This window comes from Desmodus rotundus, chromosome 7 (genome assembly GCF_022682495.2).
Source record: "Desmodus rotundus isolate HL8 chromosome 7, HLdesRot8A.1, whole genome shotgun sequence".
In the NCBI taxonomy this organism is placed as follows: domain Eukaryota; kingdom Metazoa; phylum Chordata; class Mammalia; order Chiroptera; family Phyllostomidae; genus Desmodus; species Desmodus rotundus.
The window spans coordinates 58,935,406-58,946,269 of NC_071393.1; the positions used below are offsets into that span (position 1 = coordinate 58,935,406).

General features: G+C 33.0%; 1 non-coding gene across 1 annotated transcript; it reads left to right on the forward strand.

Moving 5' to 3' along the window:
- Positions 1-8,972: 8,972 nt before the first annotated feature.
- On the forward strand, positions 8,973-9,079 carry LOC112296612 (U6 spliceosomal RNA). The gene has a single exon (XR_002973939.2). It is a non-coding gene; the product is annotated as a U6 spliceosomal RNA (small nuclear RNA).
- The last annotated feature ends 1,785 nt before the right edge of the window (positions 9,080-10,864 follow it).

Genomic DNA, 10,864 nt, shown 5'->3' on the forward strand with positions numbered 1-10,864 from the left:
TCTCCTTTTCTCTTGCTACTTTGAAGATTCTCTCCTCATCTTTAATCTTGGGTAATGAAATTATGATGTGCCTTGGTGGGTGCTTCCTTGGGTCTAAATTCTTTGGGACTCTCTGAGCTTCCTAGACTTCCTGGAAGTCTATTTCCTTTGCCAGATTAGGGAAGTTCTCCTTCATTATTTGTTCAAATAAGTTTTCAGTTTTTGTCCTTCCTCTTCTCCTTCTGGCACCCCTATAATTCAGATGTTGGAACATTCAAGATGTCCCAGAGGTTCCCTAAGACTCTCCTTGTTTTTTTGAATTTGTGTTTCTTTATTCTGTTCTGGTTGAATGTTTATTTCTTCCTTCTGGTCCAAATTGTTGATCTGAGTCCCAGTTTCCTTCCCTTCACTGTTGGTTCCCTGTACATTTTCCTTTATTTCACTTTTCATAGCCTTCACTTTTTCCTCTATTTAGTGACCATACTCAACCATTTCTTTGAGCATCCTGATTACCAGTGTTTTGAATTCTGCATCTGATAGGTTGGCTGTCTCTTCATCACTTAGTTGTATTTTTTCTGGAGCTTTGATGTGTTCTTTCATTTGGGCCATATTTCTTTGTAAAGGAATAATTTAAATGAAAGATAACCTTAAGAGTAAAGAGTGCATTATTTGAAAGCAGGAGGAAGATAGAATGCAAAAGTAATTAAGAGATTCCCAGGGACAGTAAACTTAGATTAATTATAGGGAGAAACTCCCTAATAAATCCTGAGAAAAAGTATAGAATACCCTTCTTTAGGCCTTAAAACAGAATGTGATTTAATTTGCATAGTTAAGATTGCTCATAGTCTAGAAATTTGAATAAAAGACCCTTTATTTCATCTGTAATAGAGTCTGATTTGTATGTGGGTATAGTAGGAAACAGTACTAGATAACTTCCCAGTAGGCATTTTCATTCTTACCTCAATACATAGTAATAATAACCCATATAGTTCTTGTGCCATGAGACTTCCAAGACTATATTCCCTGATTTCCAACTCCCTGTGCAGACATGTACTAATCTGTTGAACATAACTATCTATTGCCTCTTAAAAATATGTAACATATTTTCCTATGAAATTTCCTCATGCCCAAATTTATTTACATATGGCCTAAACAGAAGGTGCCTGCATGCGCATACATTTATACACATACACACATGCAAACACACATATGTATATACACACATAAATATACATACACACAAATGTGTACACACACACACATATATGGGATGGGCCCCTTCTGGAAGAAAAAATTTAGCAAAGCTTGAAACAAGGGATATGACCTATGAAGAACGCTACCCTCTCCCATTTTACATACACAGACACATGGATTTCCTTGTTATGAATAATACTGTCATCAACAACAAAAAGACCTTACATAATATTCACTGTTTTTTAAATTTTTTTATTGTTATTCAATTACAGTTTTATGCCTTTTCTCCCAGTCTCCACCCCACCCCAGCCAAACCCACCTCCTTACCCCCCCTCCACTCTCCCCTTTGATTTTGTCCATGTGTCCTTTATAGTAGTTCCTGTAATCTCCTCTCCTCATTGTCCCCACCCCAGTCCCCCTGGCAGAGAGAAAGAAGGAGCATATACCCTTTGCAACAACATGGATGGGACTGGAGAGCATTATGCTAAGTGAAATAAGCCAGACAGTGAGGGACAAGTGCCATATGATCTCACCTTTAACTAGAACATAATCAATGGGGAAAAAAAGCAAACAAAATATAACCAGAGACATTGAAGTTAAGAACAATCTAACAATAATACTGTTTGTAATAGAAAAGAGAATCAGTGGGTTTTCCTATGAAGGAGGTAATTGTCAAAAATAATTAGACTGATTCTGCATAGTTTTTACCTTGCCCTTAGGTTTTTCTAACAGTGATTATCATCCTGCTCAGCTGAAATAAATTTATTGCCCATTAATTTTTCATTTAAATCATGTATTGCGTATAATAATAAAATATGGAAGAAGTTTCCCAGAGGTCAATTGGCAAGGTAGGTCAAAATTCTTATAATGTACATGCCTATGCTCTTGAATTCTATATTTAGGAATCCACCCTAATGAAATTATCTGAGGTCCAGGCAAATAATAAACTGTCAGTGCATTCATCACATTATCCATTGCAGCAAAGTTAATTAGAAAAATACAAACATCCAACAATAGATGAATGTGTATGTCATATGCACAATATACCACGCCATCTTGAAAATTATGTTCTGTCACCAAAAACTTCTAACAAACAGAAGAGAAAAGAAATACATTCATGATCACTTTGAAATGTCAGTTTGGTAAAAATACATTTAAAAAGTGCAGTTGTTTCCCTTACTATGTCTCTTTCCATCTATATAAATAAAATAATTTACATTTCAAATCGTTCCACTCTTTGTCCTACTCATTTAATTCCAGGAACTCTTCACAGAAATTTGTCTAAAAGATTGTTGGGCATTCTCATAACATACCTTTGACTTCTGTTCCAAGAGATGCCTTCTTATGAATACAGGCAGATGACATTAACAGATTTACAGAAACTTTAAAACAGGTTCCCAGGAAGATTGCCTTGCATGATTCCTAGAAAACAAAATATCTTTAATGAAAATTTTTAAACATCTAATTTTTTAAAAATGTAAATAATTTTTTAACATTTCTAAGAGAATTATCAAAGCAGGAAATACAAGTATATTTTGATCTCATATATTTGTCAATGTCTACATAATATTTCTGGAAGAATATTAATCAAGGCACCAAAGTAGCTCTTTCTGCCGGTAGAAATATAGGTAATTGTTATTTGTTTTTATTTGATTTTATGTGTTTTTAAATAAACATGTAAATATACAACTTAAAAAACTTCTTCAACTATGAATTAAAAAATAATTTTTTAGTTTTTAGTATTAATTACATAAGCTATCATTTTTAAATAAACTGTTTAAACATTAATGAATAAAAAGAAGTCATCAATGGAAAATTAAAATTATAAAATAAGTCAAACCTATGGAACAAGACTATTATCTAACAATTGACATGGTAAAAAATAGGATTCTGGAAGTTGGGAGGTCCTTGGAGCTATAATTCTAATGAAAGGATAAAAATAATGAATATTTCCTAGTAACAAGAAAAAGAAGTAAAAAACAACAAGAAGGTGAATGTTGTTAAATCCCAATGCCTTTGGAGTAAGTCCTTGATCTTACAGAGATGGCAACCACTAACCGGCACATGCATTCCAAGAAGGTAGAAATAAAATATTTCAATTCAGTTAGGATGAAGGAACAGAGACAGCAACAAGAGAAGTAGATGACAACCCAGTGGGAAAAAACTCTTTTTTTCTGGCTGCCAAGTGCTTTAAATAAATGGTAAAGAGAGTGAAAGATGGGACACAGACCACTAACACTACCTCAAGGAGAGTATGAAGACAGACGGTGAGCTGTACGTGAAAATAATGGGCAGGACAAGCTGCAAGTACATGATCTGAATAGGAAAGACAGTGCAGCTCAAGATTTACAAGCTGACCCAAGGAAGGGATCAAATCTTTGCCGCTGAAAAGTACAGTCTTGTTTCCACTGGGTGGTCATCTACTCCCCTCACAATGGTCTCTGTTCCTGCAACCTAACTGTATTGAGATATGTTATTCCACCTACTAGGAATGCATGTGCCTGTTAAGTGATAATGTGGAATATGGTATTAAAACTAGTGGTGATACTTGGGAGTCTACAGTGCTATATGATATGTGTTGCCAATTGTCTTGAGCTCCTTAAAATTTTTGAACTAGTGAAGGCCAATTAATTTATTTGCTGTACTTATAAGAAATACATTTCTTCTATCAAACAATTGAGGAACTTTGAAAATTATGAAAATAAAAAACATTAGCATGTCACCCTTCCACCCAGATGTTTTAGATTCCATGCTTCATCATTTCAATTTACAAAATTTATAATGTCCATGGTACTTCTGTCCTTTTGACACACCTGCCTGGCAAAACTCTATAGCTGGACAAATCAAATTATCTGCCTTTCCTAAGCTTGCACCTGGCACCTGTGTAGTTAAACCCAGCTGCCAATACAAATTTAAGGTTTGATATCAACCAAATTTTTTAACTTTCTGGTTACTATTCTATTTCTCCTAGTCATGGACTTCTCTCAATCTTCAAAATGACTATTTCAAACCCCTTCCATTTTCTTCAATCCTCCATCCTTCTATTCTAGTCAAAAACTGGCATTCCCTCTAATTCAGAGAGAAAGCAAGCCAGAGTACGAGTAGTGGGAGGACTCACAACATTCTGTGTGCATATGTGCAGAGCAGCCTAACTCTGCCCTTGTGCTATCATCTTTTACCTTTCTTTGCTATGCCCACACCATTGTCCGTGTCTCTATTTCCTAAATGATCTTCTTCAGCATTTTCACATACTTAATTCTCTCAACTTATAAAAAGCACACACATATTTTTTTCCTCAAGCCCACACATTTTCCTTTCACTCTTTCCTTGTTTTTACAATGAAGTACATACAAAGATGTCTTTTTTTTCATTTACGTGATTCCCCTGCACTCCTGCAGAAACAAAATATAATGCAATATGAAGCATCACCATTCAACTGAAATATCTCCTGCTAAGATGTCACTGATTCTAAGGTACATTTTTCTATCTTTGATCTTCCATTAATTTCGTTACATCCAAATAGCCTTTGGCATACTGATCACTTTCTTTTCAACTCACTCACTTTCTTTGGTGTCTGTGGAACCCACTGTTCTGGTTTTCATTTACTTCTTAATTTCTCTCATTTTCTTTTGTTGACTTCTGAGCTACCAATTTTTTATTGTAGGGGATTTTTATGGTTCTTTCTCTTGTTGTCTTCTTATACATGACCTCCCACACTGTATGGTACATTTATAAATGCAAATCTTTTGAGCTCTCCATTGAATTTCATTTACAAATAACTCTCTCATTATCTCCAGATGGATATCTTTCAGACAAAAACTCAATTACCCAAAAGAAGTTTGTGTTCTCTTCCTCCTCAAACCTATTTTCCATCTAGCTTTGGTTCCTATCTCAATCCACAGCAGTCAAGTCCACTCAAATGTTCAGGCAAAAGACCTGAAAATCATATATTCATCTCTTTTATTTCTGAAATCCAATCAATCTTTATACCTTGGTGATTCCATTTCCTAAATATCCCTCTAATAAATCTCTACTACCATCATCATCTTCCCTTATGCTACTTTATTTCTCTTCTGAACTCCTGCAATAATCACATCTCTAGAAACATGCAATGTTATTAAAAAGCTTTAGGTATGAGACTTTCATATCTCTTTATTTCTCTTAAGGATAAAAACTTAAATTCTCAATAAAAAATATAAGCCCTCTAGCATCAAACTTTAACCTTCTACTTCATGGCAGACAGTGTAGTTTAGATAACTGACAACTCTTTCCAGCGTAATTCCTCATGCTGGAAAAGACCCACCTTACTAGCCTCTCTTGCAGATGGGAAGTGTTTCAACAGGCAAATATTTCTACATATATATGTATATGTGTATATATACGTATATATGTATATGTATATATATACACATATATACACACATATATGTATATGTATATATATACACATATATGTGTATATATATACACATATACATATATATATAAAGTGAAACTAAAAATATCATTGTAATATGTGTTATTTGTGGAGGTGGGACCTTAGGACATCAGTTAGATACTTAAGGAAAAATAAGATTGTTTAACTTTCCTTTTGAAAAAGGATCATCACTCCCTTCTTCTTGCCTTGAATATGGAATTGATGGTTGGAGGTACAGTGCACATCTAGATTATAAAGCATTAAAAGGAGGGTGAAAGCCAAACATTAAGAAGGACAAAGCCAGGAAGACAGGGGAAGCACAAGTAGCTCATAACATACTGAGCAGATAAACCCATGAGAGAGTAATTTCTTTTTTCCAAAGAAAACATGTGAAAGAATAAATATCAATGGGGAGAGAAATATATAATAAAGGTATTGTATTAATCACTTATAAAGCTAGTATGAAAGTTTAAAGACAAAAATAGTAAAAATAACTATCACAACAGTCCTTAGTTAATGGATACACAAATAAAAATGTACGAGGAGGGACTCAAAACAGAATTTATTTATAAAAAGTTGTATTTGTTCTTACATATTTAACTTTATTTACCTTCAAAGTACTCTCCCTATGATCTAATATGATCTAATATGATCTCCCTATGATCTATCGAGATGTTTTTTCCAACTACTCAAAACAGAGTTTTAACTTGTTGATTTTGATGCCTTTTAGTCCTTCTGCTGTTTTAGGTTTCACCTCTTCCACACTGGTGAAACATTTCCCTTTAAAGACTTTTTTTCATCCAGGGGAACAAAAAATGTTGCTCCAGGTGAGGTCAACTGAATAGGGAGGGTGGGACACAGGTGTCATGACATTTTAGGTTAAAAACTGCTGACCAGTCAGTGCCATGTGGGCAGGTACACTCATAAATCACCCATCATGAAATGGGCAAAGGTGTTGAAAGAGTATTCAAAAAAATTCACTGAAGCCAAAGGCAGCTTCTCATAATATCGCCATCTGGTTCACTGATTCACTTACCTAGCAGGGGAAGCCTATGCTACAAGGGGCCCACCCTCTAGAACATAATTTTTTTTGGAGGGGAGTCTCCCCTTATATATGACATCAAAAACATAAAATATTGGGGGGGGTAAATATATTGAACTTTACAATGGCAACAAACAAGTTATTATCAAATTAAAATAGACTGCTATAGATATGTTTTTATATATAAGCTTCATAAGAACTATAAAGCAAAAATCTGTAGTAAGTACACAAAAGATAATGTGACAGGAATATAAGCATACTAGTAAAGAGAGTCAACAAACCAGAAAGGATGAGAGCAAGAGAAGAAGAAAGAAACAGAGGAACAGCAAAAACAGCCAGAAAACAATTAATAAAACAGCAATTAGTATGGATCTATCAATAATGACTGTAAATATGGAGGTGGGCAACAGTATGTTTATTTTGTAAGAAAAACAATTTATTATTGTATTGTTATTTATTAATTATATTATTAATACAACAGTAAACTTATTTTTGCCCACCCCTGTATGAACAGACTAAATTTTTGAAAGACATAAAGTGGCTGAATGGATAAAAAGGTAAGACCTATCTATGTGCTGCCTACAAGAGACTCACTTCAGAAGTAAGGACACACACAGACAGAAAGTGAAGGAATGAAGAAGATATGCCATGCAAAGGAAATCAAAAGAAAGTAGAGTAATTATACTAATATTAGATAAAGTAGACTTTAAAACAGACTGTAACAAGAGACAAAGCATGATGTTACATAATAATAAGTGGTGAGGCAAAAAAAAGGATGTAAATATTTGTAAATATTTATGTACCCAATATAGGAGCACCTAAAAATATAAAGCAAATAGTTACAGACCTAAAGTAAAAAAGTAGACAGAAATACAATAAAAATAGAGGGTTTTAACACCCCACTTATATCAATGGATAGATCATCCAGACAGAACATCAATAAGAAAATATGGAAAACAAGAAAATATTGTTTTCAATAAGAAAACAATAAGAAGACATTTGCGATCAGAAGAACTTAATGGACACATACAGAACATTTCATGTAAAAGCAATAGAATACAAACTCTTCTCAAGTGCACATGAAACATATTACTGGATAGATCACATATTAGGCCACAGACAAGTCTTAATAAATAAAAGCATTGAAATCATATCAGGATCTTTTGCAATCACAATAATATGAAATTAAAAATTAATAACAAAAAGAAAGTTAAAAATTGCAAATATGTGGAGATTAAACAACATGTTACTGAATAACCAATGAGTCAAAGAGGAAATCAAAAGGAAAAAAAATTTAAAATCTTACTGCAAGCCAAAATGAAAATATAACACCAAAATTTGTAGTTTGTGGCAAAAGCAGTTCTAAGAGGGGTGATCATAACAATAAATGCCTACTGCAGGAAACAGAAAAACTCTCAAATAACCTAAATGTACATCTCAAGGAACTACAAAAAGAATTTTTAAAAAGGTTCAAACTTAGTAGAAAGAATGATGTAACCAGAGCAGAAATAAATGACATAGAGACTAGAAAGATAATAGAGAAGATCAATGGAATTAAAAGCTGGTTCTTAAAAAGATATGGAAGCAGCCCAAGTTTCCATCAGTAGATGAGTGGATGAAACAACTATGGGACATTTCCACAATGGAATTCTACTCAGCCATAAAAAAGAAGAAAATTTTACCCTTTGTGATAGTATTGATGGACCTGGAGAACATTCTGCTAAGTGAAATAAGCCAGTCAGAGAAAGACAAATACCGTATCATTTCACTTACATGTGGAATCTAATGAACTGAAATAACGAGGAAAATGGGGGCAGACTCATAGATGGACAGCAGGGTGACAGCTAGTTGGGGAAGGGAAAAGGACTCATGAACATGGACAACAGTGTGGTGATTGTTTGAAAGAGGGGGTATAAATGGTAATGGAAAAAAATACAATAAAGATTAAATTAAAAAAAGATAAAAAGTCTTTAGATAGATTCACCAAGAAGAGAAAGATAATTCAAAAAAGTATAACCAGAATAAAGCAGATATTACAACTGATCCCATAGACATACAAAAGATAGTAAGAGAGCATTATGAATAATTCTTTGCCAACAAATTGGATAACCTAGAAGAATGCATAAAGTCCTAGAAACATACAACCTACCAAGACTGAATCTTGGGTAGGAAATCTAAACAGATGGATTGCTAGGAAGGAAGTTTAATCAGTTATAAAAAACCTCCCAGCAACAACAAAAAGTCCAGGACCAGACAGCTTCACTGGTGAAGTCTACTAAATATTAAAAAAAAAGGATTAATAATAATACTTCTCAAGCTTTTCTAAAAAATAAGATAAGAGTGCTCACTTTGGCAGCACATATACTAAAACTGGAACGATACAGAGGAGATTAGCATGGCCCCTGCGCAAAGATGACACACAAATTCATGAAGCGTTCCATATTTAAACAAAAAAAGAGAGAGAGAAAAAAACTTTCAAAACTCATTTTATGAGGTCATCATTATGCTAATATCAAAACCAGACAAGACCGTAAATAAAAAACAAAATTACAGAACAATATCCCTGATTGACATAGGTGCAAATACTCTGAACAAAATGTTAGCAACCCAAATTCAAGAATACGTTTTAAAAATTGATATACCATGATCAAGTGGAATTCATTCCAGACACAGAAGGATGGTTCAACATCTGCAAATCACTCAACATGATACACCATATTAACATGATGAAGGATAAAATTCATATGATTATCTTAAAAGATGCAGAACAAGCAACTGACAAAATTCAATATCCATTTTGATTAAAAACTCTCACCAAATTGCATACAGATATACAGAGGGAATGAACCTCAACATAATAAAGGCCATACATGGCAAACGCAGGAAACAGGCGAGAATCCTTATTCATATCACTTTTATTCAACATAGTATTAGAGGTCCCAGCCCGAGCAATTAGGGAGAAAAAGAAGTAAAAGTCATCCAAATTGAAAAAAAAAAAACCTGTCACTATTTGTACATGACATGATATAATATGTAGAAAACCCTAAAGAATCTATCCAAAAATGTTAGAATTAATAAACAAAGTCTATAAAATTAAAGGAAACAAAAATCAGTACACAAAATATATTTCATTTCTATAGACTAATGACAAACTGTCAAAAATAGAAATTAATAAAAAAATTGCATTTACAATTGCATGGAAAATAAAATACCTAAAGATAAATTTAACCAAGGAAGTGTAAGACCTATATATTGAAAATCACAAAATATTAATAAAAGAAGTTGAAGAAGACACAAATAAATAGAAATATACTCTTATTGTTTAGAATCAATATTGTTAGTATGTACATTACAATCCAAAATAATCTACAGATTCAATGCAATGCCTTTCAAAAATCCAATGGCATTTTTCACAGAATTAGAAAAAATAATTCTAAAATTTGTATATAACCACAAAAAACCCTGAAAAGCCAAAGTAATTTTGAGAAAGAACAAAGCAGGATGCATTAGCCTCCCTGATTTCAAACTATATTACAGAACTATAGTTATTAAAATAGCATGGTATTGGAATAAAAACAGACACATATCAATGAATAGAATAGAGAGTCCAGAAATAAAACTACACACATATTATCAACTAATTTATGACAAAGGAGCCAACAATATGCAATGGAGAAAGAAGTCTCTTTAATAAATGGTGTTGGGGAAACTGGACAGTCAACTGCAAAACAACAAAATTCAACACTATCATATCACATACAAAAATTAACTCAAAATAGTTTAAATACCCCAATGTAAAACTTAAATCCATAAAACTCCTGGAGGGAAACATAGACGGTAAGCTATCTGTCTATGATGTCTTGATAATTTTTAAATCTGACACCAAAATTAAAAGCAGCAAAAGTAGAACTATATTGAACTAAAAAAGTCAGCACAGAAAAAAGTATAAGAAAATGAAAAGGCAACCTACTGAAACAAAATAAATTACAGCAATTTGTAAAGCTTGATTCTCAAAAATAATTCTATTAAGTTATAGAATTTACTAAAAGTATAACTCTTTTATGAATTATGTTCTTTATAACATCTATTTCCCTTTGTATCTTTGTCCACTTAATATTCCTTAGACTAATACTGATATACTGATATTTTCCCCAGTGATTTATTTCTTGTCATTTCACCATGAATTTTGCAGCATCAATGTCTTTCAAGTGACATACTATAGCCGAAGTAAG